General features: G+C 41.6%; 1 protein-coding gene across 5 annotated transcripts in view; it reads left to right on the top strand.

Annotated features, from left to right (window-relative positions):
* Nucleotides 1–19290, top strand: part of STARD13 (StAR related lipid transfer domain containing 13) — a 308068-nt gene that overhangs the window by 187587 nt on the left and 101191 nt on the right. The window lies entirely within an intron of this gene.

Below are 19290 nucleotides of genomic sequence, written 5' to 3' on the forward strand. Positions count from 1 at the left end.
CGTGCCGTATTGTGGGAAAGCATCGCAGATGGAAATCTGCTGTGTGGAGCCCCACACGACAAGTTGCAGAGGCCACTGAAGGGAAAGGAGAATCAAGCCAATTTGCAGAGGTAAAGGCTGTCCAACTGGCCTTAGATGTCGCTGAGCGGGAGAGGTGGCCAATGCTCTATCTTTACACTGACTCGTGGATGGTAGCAAATGCCTTATGGGGGTGGTTACAGCAGTGGGAGCAAAATAACTGGCAAAGAAGGGGTAAACCTATTTGGGCTGCTGAACTGTGGAAAGACATTGCTGCCCGAACAAAGACTATGGTTGTAAAGGTGCGCCATGTAGATGCTCATGTGCCCAAGAGTCGGGCTACTGAAGAACAGCAAAATAACCATCAGGTAGATCGAGCTGCCAGAATTGAGGTGGCTCAAATAGACTTAGACTGGCAGAACAAGGGTGAATTATTTCTGGCTCGGTGGGCCCATGAGACCTCAGGTCATCAAGGGAGAGATGCAACATACAAATGGGCTAGAGACCGAGGGGTGGACTTAACTATGGATGCCATTGCACAGGTTATTCATAACTGTGAAACATGTGCCATCATCAAACAAGCCAAGAGGATGAAACCTCTGTGGGAGGAAGGACGATGGCAAAAGTACAAATATGGGGAGGCATGGCAGGTTGATTATATCACCTTGCCACGATCTCGCAATGGTAAGCATTATGTGCTTACTATGGTGGAGGCAACCACTGGGTGGCTCGAAACATATGCAGTACCCCATGCTACCGCCCGAAACACCATACTGGGTCTCGAGAAACAAGTCCTGTGGCGACATGGCACCCCAGAAAGGATTGAGTCAGATAATGGGACTCATTTCAAAAATTCTCTTGTAAATACTTGGGCCAAAGATCATGGCATTGAATGGATTTACCATATTCCCTATCATGCACCAGCCTCTGGTAAAATTGAACGATACAATGGATTGTTAAAAACGATGCTAAAAGCACTGGGTGGCGGAACATTTAAGCACTGGGAGAAGCATTTGGCAGAAGCCACCTGGTTGGTCAATACCAGAGGATCTATCAATCGTGATGGTCCTAACCAATCCAGTTCCCTACATACCGTAGAGGGAGATAAAGTCCCTGTTGTACATGTAAAGAACATGTTAGGAAAGGCAGTTTGGGTTCTTCCAGCTTCTGGAAAGGGCAAACCTCTCCGTGGTACAGTTTTTGCCCAGGGACCAGGATCCACTTGGTGGGTAATGCAGAAGAATGGGGATGTCCAGTGTGTACCACAGGGAAACTTGATGGCAGGGGAGTGCAGTTACTAATTGTATGTATATATATATATATGTATAGCTATGTGTGTGTAATGCATTGTAATCATTTTTTGTTTGTATATATGTATATATATTTTAAGCATGATGTAATGATGTAGAATAAGGGGTGGAATGTCATGGTTCTACGTTTTTTGTTTGTTTGTTTGTTTTATTTTGGGTTTCAGTATTCCACATCAAAACATCATGTAGTGTACGGGGCATTAAAGTGTCACTGCCCCAATTCCAAGTACCTATCCCTGTACATTACAGCAGTCACGGGATCTGACCCTTCCGGGTGGGGGGGGCACGCTCTTGCTGCCTTGCAGTGGGTGCTGGAGGGTGCTTTCCTAGCCGTTCCAAGCTTTTCAGGTTTGAATCGGTCCCGGGAACTCTCTCTCTCTCTCATCTTGTCTGATTTATTAATCTCAATTGCAATTAAATTGTATCTATTGTGTTATCCTGTATTCCGATATTATAGTAAAATAAGTTTTCCTCCATAGATTGTTGCCGCTGTTCTTTTCCTCCCTTCCTTCCTTCCCATTTTGTGGGACTGGGGTGGGGGGGGGAGGGCAGAGGCCTGTCGCCCCTGTCACGGACATAGATTGATCTGGTCAAATCCGTGACAGCAATGTACTCTGATGAATCTTTGTCTGTACTAAAGGAGCAAAGTAATAAATCCTAATAATGTCAACTGGTATTGTTTTAATGAGCTAGATATTGCAGGCCTTTGGCAATAATTGTGCTCTCTTCTAACAGGATTGTGGTTGGAGAAAGGTCTGTTTGTTTGAGTAAAGGTTGCAGGATTTGGAAGTAAAATCTGTGTTTGTTGTTGCCTCTCTTGTTCAGTCCTAACAGCCTAAAGGATATTCTGACTTCTTCCTCTTTAATGAGTTGCTGCTGTTTCTCACGTTTGTTTATTTTATCAGTTGTGCCCTGTTTGTTTATTAATCTCTGTCACTGGCATATCAGGGGACTACGGGAAAAAGCAGTAAGTAAATGTGAGATCCTTAGATTGAATTATTGCTCCTATCCTCTTTATTCACTACCCCACCCAGCACCCCCCCTTTCTCCCTCAAATCTACCATCTTTCTGTGGGATTTCTCAGCTTCCTTCTTGGAGTCACATTTGCAGGAAAATACAACACCTTTTCTTTAAGGAAAGATGTTTTTCTGAAGGTTCCAATACAACTTTTGTTGTTGAATATGTCTGGAAGGTGGGATGACAGTACAGGTTTTCCTCATCTAACACTTCTGTACAGGTGAACTGCTGGTTCTGCAAACCTCCAGCACTTGTGTTTTGGCTTTTTTTTCCCTCTAGATCTCCAAGTGCTATTGTTGCATTCCTTACTATGCGCGTCCTTTGGGCTACTTCTGTGTGGATTATCCATGTTTCCCCAAGCTCTTGGCAAGACTCCCTGACTCTGTTTTGTCCTTCTTCAGTTAGTGCAACACTGAGCAGGTTTATTGGAGAGCGAACTGGTCCCATGTAGCACAGACATGAGCCAGGTGATGCTATTTAACAAATAAAAACAGGAATTGAGCTGTCTTTCCTTTAGTGATGTATGTTTGAGAAGGAACCAAAGATTTAAGAAGACCAGAGAAGTCTCTGTGAAGATTCAAATCATACAAGCTTAGCATTTGCGGAGCTTGTGTGAGACGCACACAAGTCACTAAAGGGTGGATCTATTAGTGATTTTTAGTCTCAAGCTGGGATGGAAGTAGGAATCCGGGCAGGACAGGGCTCATATAGCCACACAGTGTGGCTCTTTTTCATAATATATTTGTTGAACACAAATGTTCTGTGGGATGAATCCGAGTTTTGTTTTGTGCCTTTAATTGTATCTGATGGCAGCAGCTGAATACCTAATCATTTTGTAACTTCAAAGATAATGGCTTTCTCTTCCTGCAAACATTTATCTGAGGAGGATAATGTAAAATCCAAAAGTTAACTGCTTGGCGCAGATGATGAGACAGTGAGTCCTTGGCTTTTTACTTTCCCCTTATTAATTTTTACGGCTATATTTACGTGTTTTTCCTAGGAATGTTTAAAACTGCCATTCTGTCAGTTTCACTTCATTAAGAGTGGCAGTCTGCCTGAGTCTTCGCCTAAGTTAGAAGGGCTTTATTTTCCTTTAAATTTGGCAAGCATTCGTTGGTGTATATCTGGTTTAAAAGTCCCTTCAAAATTAACAGGCTGAGATATTCCAAATATGTAGTCCAAAACCTCTTTATAACTCAAGCTGCTGATTCTGCATTAAAATTGAATGTTCCTTGCCAAAGCCAGAGCCACTGCAGCAAAAGCTGCATTTCATAGTACTGCCTGAGCAATGCATCCAACAGTGCTGCTGGTGATGCACAGCCAGCAGTGCAGCCTTTCCTCATTCAGCATCTCACCTTGAAAATGAGAGCTGGCTGTCATGCTCAGCTCTCACTGCTTTAGAGATGCTCATTCAGCTATCTGAGGCCATTTCAGCTCAGAGCTCTGCCTTTATCCATGCAGGATGGGGCCGTAGTGATGTGCAGGAGGCAGTGGGGTGCCTTCACGCACACCCAGCACACACGAGTCACAGGGTTTCATCTGTTCAGGCCAAGAATGGTCTATTCATGGGCAGCGCCAATTTTCTAAGGAAGAGATTTCCTGTGACATTTTAAATCCCTTTTATGTTGAAGTATTTTTAGTCATTGCTGCTGCCAGTCATGTCCAATGCTTTGTGCCTTTGAATTTCAGCTAAACTGCATAATAAGCGTTTCAGCTCACTGACACATAATGGCAGCGTTATTTGCTGAGAGTCTTATTATCTCAAATGGTCTCTTATGTTATGATCAATTCATTAGTTCTGTCCTCTGAAGTTTAAGAGACAACAGTTGCAGCTGTTAAAGAAAAAAAATATTTCTTTTTTTTTTTTTTTTATCAGTAATCCTTATTTTCTCAACTTTCAGGCCCCGAAAGTCTCTTTCAAGACTAACAAAGCAGATGATCATAGAATGATAGAACAGTTTGGGCTGGAAAGGACCTCACAGACCATCCAGTTCCAACCCCCGGCCATGGGCAGGGACACCTCCCTCCCACCAGCTCAGGGTGCCCAGGGCCCCATCCAGCCTGGCCTTGAGCACCTGCAGAGATGGGGCACCCACTGCTTCTGTGGGCAGCTGTGCCTCACTGCCCTCTGAATAAAGAATTTCTTCCTTACATCTAATTTAAATCTTTTAGTTTAAAATCATTACCCCTTGTCCTTTCACTGCAGGCCCTGGGAAAAAGTCCCTCTCTAGCTTTCCTGTAGCCCCCCCCCTTTAGGTACTGGAAGACTGCAGAGGTCTCCCTGGAGCCTTTCTGTTTTACAGGCTGAACAAACATAGCTCTCTCAGCCTCATCTCATAGGTACCATATTATCAGAGCATCCTAGGATGGATCAGTTGTCTTCGTGTTAGCCAAGCTGCACAGCAGGACCTCTTGCCACCACTAGCCCATGGGCTAGCCTGCAGTTTGGTTAGACTGTAGTGAAGAAGTTGAGCAACCAGTTTGTGTCTAACCATTTACCTCTCTTATCTTTGTACATGTATAGTTATTTATATAAATTTATACACCTATTTATAAGCCTGAAAATGAGATCTCTGAGGGCAGTAGGCATTTTAAGTCCAAGGATTTAAAGAGTTCACCATTGCTGGAACTTAGATCAACTCAGAACATTCTTCCCTCCCCCAAGCACAGAGTGTACTGCTGAGTATCAGGCACAGTAATACAACATCGTCCTGTCAGCTATGAAAGATATAAAACAAACACAATTCTGTACTCATTTGCTTGATTTATGTAGAAATTAATACTTGAATAAGTATAAAATTCATTATGTTGGTACATGAAGAGGTCTATTCTGCAATAGGTTCAGTAAAGCCAGAGATAATTCAGGAGTAGAGCTGAGACCTTTCTCTGGCCAGTCTGACAGGTGCTGCATTTTGCCCTGTACAACTGGAATTTCACCCTTCTGCTTTGCTTTATTCTTACAGTTTTCATCTTCACTTTCTGGTGCTGGTGGACATACCTTTAGAAAGCTTCATTCATTAGCTCTCTGATAACCTCCAATTAAGCCTGCTGGCCACAGTTGTTCACAGTGTACTTGTCTGGGCAGGCTCTACAAACAGCAGCCAGCTAAGTGTGAGATGTGGAAGAAAGAGGGTGTAATACCTTATCATAGTCCTGATAATAATTTTAGAATGTTTTCTGTTTCCTTGACGATAGGGGTATTTTGGACTAATCGTGCCCTGAGATCAGAGGCTTTGCTACAAACCAATTCTTTTTTCATAACTTAGCACACAAAGATTGTTCAAGAAGGCATTTACTTACTTGACATTAACCTAATAGATCTATGTTAATCAGAAATGATAGACACTTTAAATTGTGTTATTCTAGGAGGCCATGGTTTGGACCACTCCTGTAGAACACTTTGTAGTTAAGATAAATTCTGCATTGATCTTGGACTGTAGTTGGGCATAGGACCTACATTTTGCATGCTGCTGAGAAGTGATAAGATGATCTTCACTCTCTATAAGAAGTGGAGGATAACTGCAGTCTGAAATCCTGGAAACGTCCCATCTTAAGGCTTTAGTGAGGACCAGTAAAATACTACTGGCATTTTAATTGTAGCTCCTCAGAGCCATTTATTTCCTCTACTGACAGTCCTCCATTTTATCTGCTGACTGATTCTGAGAATGGAATGTTTTTTTTTAAAAAATGTCCTGGTTCCAATAAAGAGTGACTGCAGCTTTAAGAATACCAAGCAGATACAGATAATACCAAATTTGAGGGGTAAGGATGTGAACAGTTGCATGGCTATGTTTTATTGTTCAGCAAAATGATTGTTATTACCGTGCTTTTCTCCTCCTGAACATTTGAAGCTGATGTTAATAGCTTTTTGATCCAAACTACTGACATACAGGTCATTTTGTAGAAAATGTATGAAAAACTGAAATTGTAGAATAATTGTTTTTCCATAAACGTTTGGTAGAGATGGTCACAATGCTTTTAAAGTGAATCAGAAATACTCCCTTCATTTTTAAGAGCACTCCTTGTTGACTATGTAGCAGCTGGAAAACTATAGCAAATTTTAATTACCTTCAGAAAACAAAAGGCTCTTGCCAGCACATGCTGGTTATTATCGGCAGCTGCTGTATGCTGACATACTCTTTCAGCTCGTATGAGCCTCAGCTGTCTTAAACAATCATTGTAAAACGTAAAATAGATTTATAGTGATGATCATTTCTTGTTAGATAGTTAACAACTGATGTCATTCACACTGAATTTAGGTTCACGTTATTGTTTAAGCTGTGATAAAACCATACAAAATCATAATCAATGTTTCACATAAGAAGGGCAAATGCCATGCAACAGGAATCGAAAGTATTGAAATGTGGTGCCTGTAATTTCTTTTTAACAACTCAAAGCTCCTGTTGTCAGGATTTTAGCCTTTGTATAAGCTTAAAATTTGTCTTTCTGACTTTGAGTAATAATTGCTGCAACTTCACCACGTAAAAAGGTTACAGATTAATTTGCTGATGTAAACGGCATTATTATCATTTATATGCAATCCATCTATTAGACAAAGTGGAGATCTTTATGGCAGTAACTGCTTTCAGATCAGATGCTGTCATTTTGTTTATTGTGCAATTTAGGAGAGTTTGGTTTTTTTATAACATTAACCTTCTCTTCAGAATCTGGTACACCACACACAGTATTTATGCTTCGGCCTTCTGCAGAAGTACATATGGAGATGGTAGATTATTTGCTAGTGTATCTGCATCAACTCCAGAGGAAGATTTGCAGTGAATTTGGTTCTTTGTGGCTGCTTGCTTTCAGTGATCTCTTCTACTTTTCCTATGATGCATAGCAAGTACAAAAAGTGTCAGGTGATCTGTAAAATGTTTTGTTCAGTTGTTGGCATCAAGGCAATGTTAGGCCCCTTCCTGCTGACATAAATGATTGAGATGTGGTACTTTCTATTCTGAGGCTTAAACTGGAACAAAGTGTTATATTCAGCAAACTGGACAGCTGACATTTTAAGGAGTTCTTAAATACGGATTAAAAACATTCGTCAGCCTCCACATAGTTTTGTTTTACTGAAAAGGTCATTGTCATTTGGACTTGAGTTTTCACTCTGTCTGGTTTTTAATCAAATGGCAGCTAGAATAGAGTTCAGGTTCTAGTTCTAAGTAGGACACAGGTGACAGTGGCCTCTAGAATGATGTAAATATGGTTATATACTGTTCTCACCCCTGCTTTGTAATGGATACTTTTCTTTTATCTCGTAAAACCAGAATTCAGATCCCTATTTATACTGCTCAGGAATGCAAAGAAAAAACCTTTTGATGAAACAAAAAACCTTAGTTTACAGTCAGATAACCTGTGCGTGGGCATCCCAAAATGCAAGAAACATACCTGGTTGTAGTCTGATGTTCAGAAACAAGTACTGCTGATTTGAAGTGAGGTTGTAGCAAGGCGGAGGTTGGCGCAAGAGGGAATGGCCTGAAGTTTGTACGAGAGGATGTTCAGGTTGGATGTTAGGAAGAATTTCCTCTCAAAAAGAGTGGTGAAGGAAAAGGCTGCCCAGGGAGGTGGTGGAGTCATCATCCATGGAGATGTTTAAGAAATGTGTAAACATGGCACTGAGGGACATGGCTTAATGGGCAATATTGGTGGTAGGTAGACAGTTAGACCTTAGAGGTCTTTTCCAACTTTAATGATTCTATGATTACAATCTGCTTCAATGAAGTTTATGAAGTCCTCCAAAACTTCAATGAACAAGAACTTTCGGGGCACTGACACCAAAGACTTCACAGAATCACAGAACAATTTAGGTTGGAAGAGACCTAAGAATCTAGCTCCTGCTCATAACTGTACAACTGGATCAAGCTGCTAAGGGCCGCACTGAGTTTATTTCTAATTATCTCCAATGATTGATATTCCAATTGGATATTGGAACTGGATACTCCAGTTGGTCTTTGACCAACTTCATGGTGAATTTTCTTTGCCTTATATCTAATTGGCTTTACAAGGCTGCAATTTTTTTCCACTCATCCTGTAGGTGCCTCTACACCTACAGTCTGCCTCTATTTATTCACAGACATAACACCATGTCTATAAATTACCTGAAGTTCAAGATCTTGTTTACATTCCTGCTCCTGCTCTTGCTCATGCCAGGGTAAACCCTTCTCACTTGTCGCTCTTTTTATTTTCAGTGCTGTATAAATTAAAAACCATACATCAGCACAGAGAATTGAACCAGGACCTCAGACTTCACTAATCTGTGCTGTAAAAACTGCAATGCTCAATCTCAGTACACTTTCGTTGTCTCTGTAATTCATTGAACAAAATTAACCTGCAGTTCCTCTGCAGAATCTAAATTGGGAAGTATGATGAAAGTGGAGGAAAGTACACTTACTTTGCAGACTTGCTTGGGTGTGATTTAGCTAAGCTACTAACATATACTCAGCCTAGTCAGTTCAGTCAAGTACAAGAGTTGGTGCCATCTGAATTAAATTGTTTTATAGCAGCCTGAGGAGGTGCAGATGAGTTCAAGAAAATATGGGGCAAAGGAAAGATGTGAGATAACAGGAAAGGCAGGTCTGTTCCACCTTTCACAGTACTGGAACCTCTCGTGTGAAGTGTGAGATGGGGCTGTCCCGGCAGAGCAGATGAAGAAGCCACAACTGAGATCAAATGTAAAACAAAGGAGGAAAATCTGAAATAAGCAGAAGAGGGAAAGAAATAGAAAAAATGCATGAATTTGAGCAGCGGGCTGGGTATGGAGTAAGGAAATACACCGGGCAGATCACTGCTGTTACTACTGTAGTAGATAAAGACCACCAAAAATATGCAGAGCTCATGAATTAGTAGCTTTTTACCCTGACTTCTGAGTCTTTTTCCTGTCAATGGCAATGGAAAGTTGTATTTAAACTGTCATTACCTCTCCAGCACTGCAAGTATGACTTGGATAAATAAGGGCAAGTATGTGCAGGTCTGCTGCAGAGAAATGTACACATAAGAAGATGAGTCTAGATGGTTCTTTATTCCTACAAAAATAGGGCTTTACAGTAAAACTAGAGATATTATTGTTACCTACCCTTTTTTATGTTGCCTGCCACAATTTCTATTGGCATAGGAAAGATTCCCAGATAACAAATGCATATGAAAACTTTTTATTCTTTCTAATAAACATTACAAAGCCATAAAAGATTTCTTTTTTATTATTTATAATAGGTCTGGAGGATTTAGCTTAGCCAGAGAAAGTTTACTGGTTTTCACCACTCTCGGCTTTAATGTAAGTAAGTAAAGTAAGTTAAAAAAAGGAAAGAAATTCTGAAGCACTATCTTAAAAGGTCTGGGTCTAAAAGAGCCTCAAGGATTTTAGATTGTAAGGAATCCACTGTGATTTTCCATCTAGAAAAACTTCCTGAAGTATCCTCTTAATTGGAATGTTTCATACTGCATCAATAACTAGAAAAAGTTCCCACTGGCTAGCAGAAATCATTAGGCTGATGAAAACTAAGGCAGTGCCAATGCTTACCTTTTACTATAAGCAATGCTATGTATTTTCCAAGTACAGCATGATTTTGAGGATGTGTTTTCTGAATGTTCCTGACCCTCCTCCCCACCCCATTTAAACACCTGAGGTAAGCCTCACTGACAAAGTGAGTGCACCCTTTGAAAGTGGGTCCCTGCTGGTAGCAGCTCTGTAGTGTGAGGTCTGTAGATGTTGCTGCATTTTAAAAACCAGAAGCTGGACACAACAAAGCACGGCTATTTTGATGGAGGATGAGAAGGTCATGGTAAAGGTAGAATTAGAACCCTGGGTTTCCCAGCACAGTGTTCAAGTACAGTAGGTCATGGTGCCTCTCCAGAATAGAAAGTCACATAGAAGGTACGTAAGTTTTAAAACACTATCACTTCATGTGGTGTTTCACCTTAAGATTTCCTAAGCTCTTTCCAGAGGAATTGGCTAACAAGGTGGCATTGCAGCAGCAAGGTGACAGATGCTGAGGTCATCAGGTGCTCAGCAACTCCATGAGCCAATGCAGTGGTACCAGATGCACTCAGTACCCACAGGGACCTTTTGCTAAAAACTGCAGCACATCATGTTTCTGGCTTGCAACTGAACCAAAACTATAGCCACTGCTATCTCTGTTGAAACCTGAATAAAACTTCTTACACTTACAAGCAATATAAGCAGTGTTTTTGAGCCTCAGGGTGGGTTGGGCCTCATTTGCTTTGGCTGTGACCTGGGTGCTGGTGTGGAGGTGTGACCGTGTTGCTCCTCAGCCCTCTGTGCTGTGCACCTTCACTTAATCCAGCTGAACTGCAAGTTTTAAAATGTAAGGGTGGGTTTGTTCGTTCGTGGCCAATCCTTCTGTTGGAGCAAATCTGATGTAACTGCAGGATGGCTTGGGTCAAGATGTTCATCTATAAGAAAGGATGTGCTTATATGATTCTGCTGCAAGGAGGTGGTAAGAATACAGTATTGAGGGATGGGGCTTCGCTTTTTAATGTCAATCAGCAGTGCCACTGAATTAAGAGCAAAGTAAGCCTATGGCTGCACAGCCAGCGAAGGCAAAGGCAAAAAGCAACTTACTGTGTTGGATTTGTTTGCACATTTCTGATGTGTTCTTATTTCATAAGTAAGTAGAATTACTTTAAATTACATTAAATAGATTTACAGCAAGGTTATCTGTGGAACAAATTGCATTTTTTATTTTACATTAATGTACAAGAATCTAATAAAAAATCCTGGTTTCCATTGCTGAGCCATTTGCATGGACTATACAGCTTTTGTTATCTATGATATATTGATGTTTGCAAGTCTCTTGATTACTATTGGCGGGCGGCGTTATTAAACAGTGTTTGTCATTATTAACAAAAGTTCCCCAGAAGCTGGCAGAGCTAAAGGATTTAAAGGTCTCATTCTGAAACGCAGATCATATCTTTTTATTAAGAATTTCTTTATGGATATTGGAAATGTAAAGTTGACATTTCAAGAGAGATCAGTGGAAGCAAAGCACGCAGTGCTTAGGCAGAGGAAAGCCAGATTCTCTTGGCATTAGTCATAAAGAAATATAGTGGGAGCTCATGTGAACCAGCAGGTAGGAGGCTGTGATGTGCCAGTGATATCATAGTGCTCTTGAGCATGCTTGGGAAATGCAGAGATTGAGAACAGGTCTAAGCTCTTGATTTAATTGCTTATCTTTCTACTAGTCCAAATTTTTCCCCTCTGTTTGCTTTACTTTCTTGCCTTATCATTCTCTACCACAAGAAATAACAACACAGATTTTGGCTCTGTATTTTGCATCTGTCTGCAGAGATAACTTTCTGTAACTGCCATTTTCATTTTGGTATTTTTCCCTTCCTTATCACACTCCACACACGCTACCTCTTCCAAATCTCCTTACAAAGTATGCTAACAATGTGCTTTTCCATGTTTTACAAAGTCTAATGTGCATAAGATCACTGATCAATAGACAGAAACTATTTAAACAAAAGCTTCCTATTTATTTTTAGTTTATGTATATTTTATTTCAGCGTTTCTACATATTTTAATTTGGGTGCACAATTTTTCCTTGTGTAGTTGCCCCATTCACCTTTTTTCCCCCTCTTGCCTCCTCACTCTGTAAATGAAATGGAAATAACACCTTTCAGCTGATCATTACAAATCCCACAGGTTTGGAATGTTTTCATTGTGTATCTGATATAGCTAAAATTCTGCAGTTTTATACTTGAGAGCCTACTTTGCTGCACACTGAGAAATCAGAGAGGTGCATGCTCATCTACAGGCACACTCATGAGTAAAATCAACGTGTTCCCAACATGTGTGTCACTGGGGGAGGCTGTGGTACAAATTCCCTGCAGCTGGGAAGGCAGGACTACCTGCGAGGAAGCACCAAGAGAGCCTCTCTCCGCCAGGGTAAACCTCTGGAAGTACATTTGTCAGATCTCGTTTCCCAGTGGGGAAACTACCAGTTTCTGATGGTTAGGGGGATTTCCTTCACTCAGTGTTCCTAGTTCTTTTTGATTTAGACAGTCATGCCCGTGGCTTGTTGACGAGCCCTTGCCCTGAAGCAGTATAAAAGGAGATCATACCCATTAGAGTACAGCATGCTGTCATATCATACATTTTGTCGCTTCTTGCCATAATGTTGTATATTCAGATGCTGGTACTACTGAACTAATGAAAGTTCTCATAAGCTAGACTGAATTTAAGAACTTTTTGTATCCATTTTATGTTCCAAGCCGTGATTCAGCTATACAAACTCTGCCTATAAGGTCAATATGCCCTGAGTAACTCTTCCGCACATCACAGAGAAGATGAAACATAGCTACAAAAGAAAGTCTCTGCTGTTAGCTTCATGTGTGAGAATTTCAGCAGCACTGCAGCACCAGGGTATCAGTCATCTGTTTTTTTCTCTCATCTGCAAGGTCAGTGTGGTTCAAGGCCTGCCATTTCCACCTGTGAATGTTCCAGCCAGAACCCACACAGGAAATTCTGCTCTGCCCTGTGCACATCTGTACACCCAAAGCAGGGTGTTTCTCAGCGCCTTGACCCCTTGATGAATCGTGTGTCTGTTTCTGTGGGCTGTCAGGATCGTCCTCATTGGGCTTTAGGGTAACATGGGAAACAAAGGCCTTTAGCTGTTTAAACTCCATGGTCAGGCATGGAGCCAGTTCTGCAGCCCATTGTGCCATCATGGAGTAAATACCGTTTAGGAGAGACCTGTGGGGTATTTCAAAATGGCTTGTGACCTGAGACGGGATTGATGAGATTGGGAACACTGAATACTGACAGGACCAGCGGGCAGACAGCTGCTGTGTGTTGCAATCCCTGTGGCACAGCTGTATGCAGACAGGAATGTCTGGAGCAGGGTGAATACTCCAGTGAGGGGATTACATGGTTATGGAGATTAAGATGATCAGGAATGCCTTGAGTAGTTTGGTAATAATTCTCTGGAGGTTAGCTGGAGGTAACTGCAGATGCAGCATTAGATCAGTGCAGCCCAGAAGTTAGGTGCCACCGCTGAACAGCAGCTGCCTTGGTGCCAGAAGCCAGTTAGCAGTGTCCCACAGGGAATTTGAGAGGAGCCAGAGGTGGTGAACATGGCCAGTGTGTGAGGTGTTGTTTGCCTCAGGATGAATTAGTTCAGCTGTGCAAGGCTCTGGTGGCATTATTGGTTTGCCTCACCTTTCGGGTTCTGAAAATAAGGTGGCCAGAAAGAGATAAGAGGATCTGCTGGCAGTGTGCATGGTGCTGACATGACCGGGAGATCTGGTATTTAACTGCTTGAGGAAAGTGAATCTCCTTTTCCTTGAAAGAGAAAAATTGCGTTTTCATTCATTTCCCATGACTGTCTGCATGTGGGATGCAACAAGAGGAAGAAAATTGCATTTTGGATTTGGTTGGTAATACACACATTTGCCTTGATGGTGGTACCTGCAAAACCTGTTGGATGCCAGCATGCTCAGATTCTTTGAACGCAACCAGAAAGTGCATTTTTCATCACAGAGGCCATGTTTGGGCCAGAAAGGGAAATAAAAGATGCCTTGTGTACATATCCCAGTGTCACAGACAACCACTATAGCAGGGAGTGCAGGACTGTGTGATGTTGCAGCATCTCACTTTGCTTATTTTCTGCTGCTTTTATGTCACTAAATGAGGCTAAAATGAGTCTGGGAACATGAGATGCAGGTTTGTGCCTTCTTTCTTAATTAAGCTCTTAGAGATGGGCATAATTCTGAGTTATAACATTTGATTTAAAAGTAAGTAAGCATCACACCCCCAGCGTTTCGAGTTCTAATGTCAATGAAGTGGTGTGGAATAGGCAAGAAGCCTGGAAAGTACAGTGTCCTTTGTAAGCTGAGCATCAAGCAGCAAGTGCTAATGCATGTGAGTGTCCAGCAGGGACAGAGCCACCAGGCACACTGTGTTCAGGGCTGGGAGCTCAGCATAAAAGCCTGGTGACATTTATTTGATCAAAACTTCTCATCAGTTTCCAGAACAGGCTTTCTCCACCTTCGCTGTGTATAGGATGATGTGTGTGTTGTGGGGGCTGCTCGGGGGCCTGCTCAGGTAATGCTGAGTGCTGTTTAGTGCCACACTGACTGGGGCTGGGTGTGCATTTCAATGTCAGCTCTTTTAATATGAGCACTAAATGCTGTGATAATGCTTTTTTCAGACATGGTGTCAAAGTTAGGCAGCATGTAAGTATAGCAAGCTGCATGGCTTAGGGTATGAGATTAATGAATATCATTGCATTGCATATTAACTGCCTTAGCAATGTCCTTATTAAAAATTTAACTGGCTATTTCTACAGTAAACAAAGTGATGTTTGCCTAGCAATAGATAACAAGATGGGTTCATCAGTGCCAGGTTCAGCAAAGGCTTCCCTGAGCAGAGTTTGCAGAGACCTTGAGCTTTGTGTGGATTTTCTTAGGCTTAAAAAAGATTGAATTTGTGGTGAAGTCTTTTCTTCATTGGGCCACTAAGAGGCTCTCTTTCCATTACCCTGCTGCTTATACTGAGAAAATTTGTAAGATTTTAATACCTTTGAGCCATCTGTCTCACAAAACAGCCAATTCACTCAAAAGTTACCAGGGAAGGGAATGAGGAGCCTGGCATTGACAGAAGGACAGGCAGACAGACCGAGCACCACACAAATCATGGTTCTGTGAGCATCATTTCCTTAGGAAATTGGCTAAAAATGCACTGCACAAACAAATCATTGGAGGGGGTTGTTGTGGACTAGTCATCTTTATTACAATTTTCTGCAAGTTTTACATGAAAAACAGTGATGGGTTTATAGTAGTAGGTAGAAGAGAATTTCAGTTTACAAATGGGAACCTTCCCCTATTTTTCAAAAGCAGCACAAGGGGAATCCCCAAACCACACATGAAACACAGCAGTAGTACTTACTGAGGAAGGAGTTACTTGGCTAAAGGAGCCATCCAACTGTGTCGGTGGGATCTGCTTAGAGACCTGCACCTAAAGGGCATGGATGTCTCACCACATCTGCAGTGCCATTATTTACATTGCATGGCACCACATCTATCCACCAGCTCTGACATTGCTTGTAGAGATCAAAGCTGCTCAAAGTGAATAAGGCTCTTAATTCAGCCCATGCCAGCTCAGTGCACGCTGCTGTTGGCACTGCAGAAGCAGCTGCAGCACCTTTGCTCCAGGCTTTTGACAGACATTTGACAAAACACGTTTACTCAGAAAGCTTACAGTGGTGTCTCTGAGCCTTATCTTTATACACTGCGTGTAGTTCCACACAAACAAAGGAGATTATATTGAGCAACTGCATGAGTCACTGCAGGGTCGAAGCTGAGTGTAGGCTTAGGGATGACAGTTGGTTACAGCAGACGGGAGGAGCACATGCAAGAAAGATATGACTATCAGCAATTGAAAGCAAAGCAAGGCCAGAGGCTTATGATGTGAACATATGGATTATGATATGTACAGATATTGAGTTTCTTCTCCATTCAGTAATTAAAAACGTAAAATTTATCAAGTAGGAAATTTAGGTTTCTTATGTTAAAAATTGGAATATAATTGCATGAGATGGTAAATTAAGACCAGCATATAACATTTGTCTCTACTTTGCCCTGTACCGGGGACAAAAATATTCTTAGGTCATAAATACCAGTGGGCCTTAGTCATAACTGTAGGGCTGTTTCCTTAAGTTACTGTAATGCAGCAGGACTGCCTTAATGGCCTTATGGGCTGTCTACACCCACATCTGCCCGGGAGTGTCTTAGTGACTGTAATCCCTCACACAGCTCACTGAGTGGCACCATCTTTTGCTCCTGGGCATCTAAAATCTGAACTGTTCCTGCAAAAATGTCAGATTTTTTTCATATGGGATGTGGTTGCTATAGCAGATACCCTTTTTGTGGAGCATCCGATGACCCTGGCAGGGGATGCTGAAGCAAGCTGGGGTTTCTTTCATATTGAGATTTCATCTCAGGACCTGAGAGTCCCATGCATTAGGTGGCATCACAGTATGCATGTTAAACCATTTCAGCTGCTTACCCATTTGTTGCCACTACGTTTTCTGATTTATTCAGTAATGATATGATATGGAAGATCAGATCCAGTTTCAGCAATACAGGTTTTCTGCATTTTCTAGTAACTTTATGCCTAGAAATTAATTGATAGAGCTGCATAAACTATGAGGGTCAGAGTCTGTCTGTGTGAAGTCCTGCACATGTTCACCCAAGCACTGAGTCTCAGGCTTGTAAGGTTAGCCATGTAAAATATATGGAAAACTTGCCTCTGCCTTAATAGGATTGCAGAATCCATACACACCAGTCATCCCATGGCAGGGTAATTTCTAACGACCTGCTTCTCTGCAGTGCCTCACTCTTGCAGGCAGCCGTCACACAGCTAATCGGAGCGAATGTGGCTCCATTTGTACTTGTCTGTCAGGCATCTCTTGTTAGGGCATCTCGCTTATCTTGGCAAGGAGATACTAACAGTTGATGTTATCCTGCCTTTTCTAATTATTGCAGGACACTTTTAATAAATGGGGACAGAAGTAAACAAGTATCAGAACAGTAAATGAAGGATTATGTTAGAGCACATGTACTGCTCAGCATCCCACAAATCAGCTGGCTGCTAACTATAATCTGTTTTGCTGAGGACCTGCATTTGCAAAATCCTTGTTTCCAAGCCGATGATATATATATACAGTCTTTCCTGCTTCATTAATATTCACAGGATGAGAGAAATACAACCATGAATAACTATCTAGCAATAGGCCATATGGGACAGACACAAAAGTATTGATTTCTATTTAACAGTGTTCAGTGATCATTAATTTCACCACACCAGTAATTAAGACTCTCTCAACTGTGAAAAAATGACAGCATCCCACACACTCGGTGTTTTGACATGGAATGAATAAAGCTAAATTTTTCAACCCAGCTCCCACCTTTCCAGGGAAGGTAAAGACTTCCCTTAAAACTTGGCTTTCATACAGAACAGGGTTTAGTCTGAATTGTTGCCCACTCTGATAATTAGTGTTGTCTGCCTCGATACGATGATTGAACTGGTGCCCACTCCTCTGGTTGCTGATACCCCATTTGTGGGGCTTAATGCCCCGGGTGCCAGATGCTGCCCAGGCCATCCTCATGAGTAGCAGTGACAAGTAATCCAGTACTTTCATGTTTTCATGTCTCTGAAACTACATTTTCTTCTAACTTGCCTTATTCCTTAGGGCTCAATGAAATATTTTTCTAACATTGAGCAATTATGCAGCTGTTTGGATTTGGCTCCCAGGGAAACTGTCTCATACGTGTGTCTGATTTGAGAACAGGTAAACTGTTTGAATTTATGTTTACATGCATGGAAATCACCACTGGGCTGAGATTAAACACAGAAAGCGTCAGCCCCAAAGGCAGTAGTTTGACAAAACTTCTAGGAAATGTAAATGAGTTTTAAGAAGTGAATTTGTTGTTGAGCAATTATCTTCAAAGCAACTAATGCTAACTGATCTTCTGCACAGAATGATGGAATTCTGCTGCATGGGAGAGACGGCCTGCAAAATCCTTCAGTAGCTGTACATGATACTTGCAGCCTTCAGTAATGCAAAAAAAGGGCTGAAAATAGGCAGGAGAAGAGTGGAACACTGGCTGGAGCCTCAGGCTTTGCAGAAATCTTGCAGCCCAGACAGGTGTGTGAAGCAACGCACGGCAGGAAGGGCTGCTGGGACCAGGTGGGGGTGTCTTGTTGGCCTCTGGAGGAAGAGGATGTTGTTCTCCAGTGCCTTTGCCCTTCCTAGGATGACGAACTCAGGTCTGAGCAAGTAGTGCTCACACCCAAACTCATCTTCAGACCTAAGTCCAAATCTTTCTCAACCACTCTGCTGAACTTCCAGGATGTAAAACAACAGGGAGTACTGAGCATTGAGGCTGGAGTTTCTGTCTTGAAGTACACAATTAAAAAGGGAGTGTTTTCTGCTCTCAAGAAAAGAGACTTCCTTCTCACTCTTCTCTAGCTAATGATTTTTTACTTACAAGTAAATGTTTTTTTCTTCTTAAACTTCAGCTTTAGAAAATTCCAGTTCTACATTACCAAAGCCAGTTCACAGTTCTTGTGGTGTGCAGTTCAATAAACCAGCTAAATTAGGGACATCTGTCTGTAAAAAGTACTTCTAATTTGAAAAACTTTGAATCAATCTTGCTGAATTTTTCTTTGAGTGTTATCATAAAAATTACTAAATGCATATAAAAGGCAAGAATCCAAAATCTAATGGCAATATGTCATTTTAATAACTACAATTTAAGCATACTATAAATATATGCCTGTTCTTTAAAGATAATAAAACGCCGTTCCTTGCAAATTAGCTAATAGAAATCTTATGATTCAGTTGCTAATGCAAACACAATGAGAAAGGAAATTTTTTTCTCTGGGTTTCACTTTACTGGGTGTATTGGCACTCCCTCACTGCCTGTCCTGGGAGCAGCACTCAGGGTATGACACGCTCTTGTTGATCATGGGAGAAAGAAAACTGTAACAGTAAACTGTTCTTTCCTGGAACCAAAATTACGGTTTATTGCTTGATTTCAGTGTGTGTCATTTTTGTCTCAGTGCTGCCCTCTTTCCTAGGTATGAGGCATTAAATGATTTGTATGTTTCAATTAAGTTGCTATAAAAAATGAGTAGCTGGAGGGCACGAGTTTATTACTGGTATCCAACTCTGTTTTCATTTACTAAATGGCATTCTGAAAGCTTCTATTCTGAACATAATCACCTTAGGGTATCTGCCGAGTACAGTCCTGAATGATTCAATTACTGCTGAGCGCTCTTCTCTCCCCAGAACACAGGGCTTCGCACATTAGCAGCATGTTGAGTGTTTCACAGTTGTTCTCTTTGCACTCATCAGGGTGTTCCCAGGAACAGGGTGGAAGGATGCAGCTTACAGCTTCTTCTTTAAAGCACAATATCTATGTT

The sequence above is a fragment of the Lagopus muta genome, chromosome 1, assembly GCF_023343835.1.
Source record: "Lagopus muta isolate bLagMut1 chromosome 1, bLagMut1 primary, whole genome shotgun sequence".
Lineage (NCBI taxonomy): Eukaryota > Metazoa > Chordata > Aves > Galliformes > Phasianidae > Lagopus > Lagopus muta.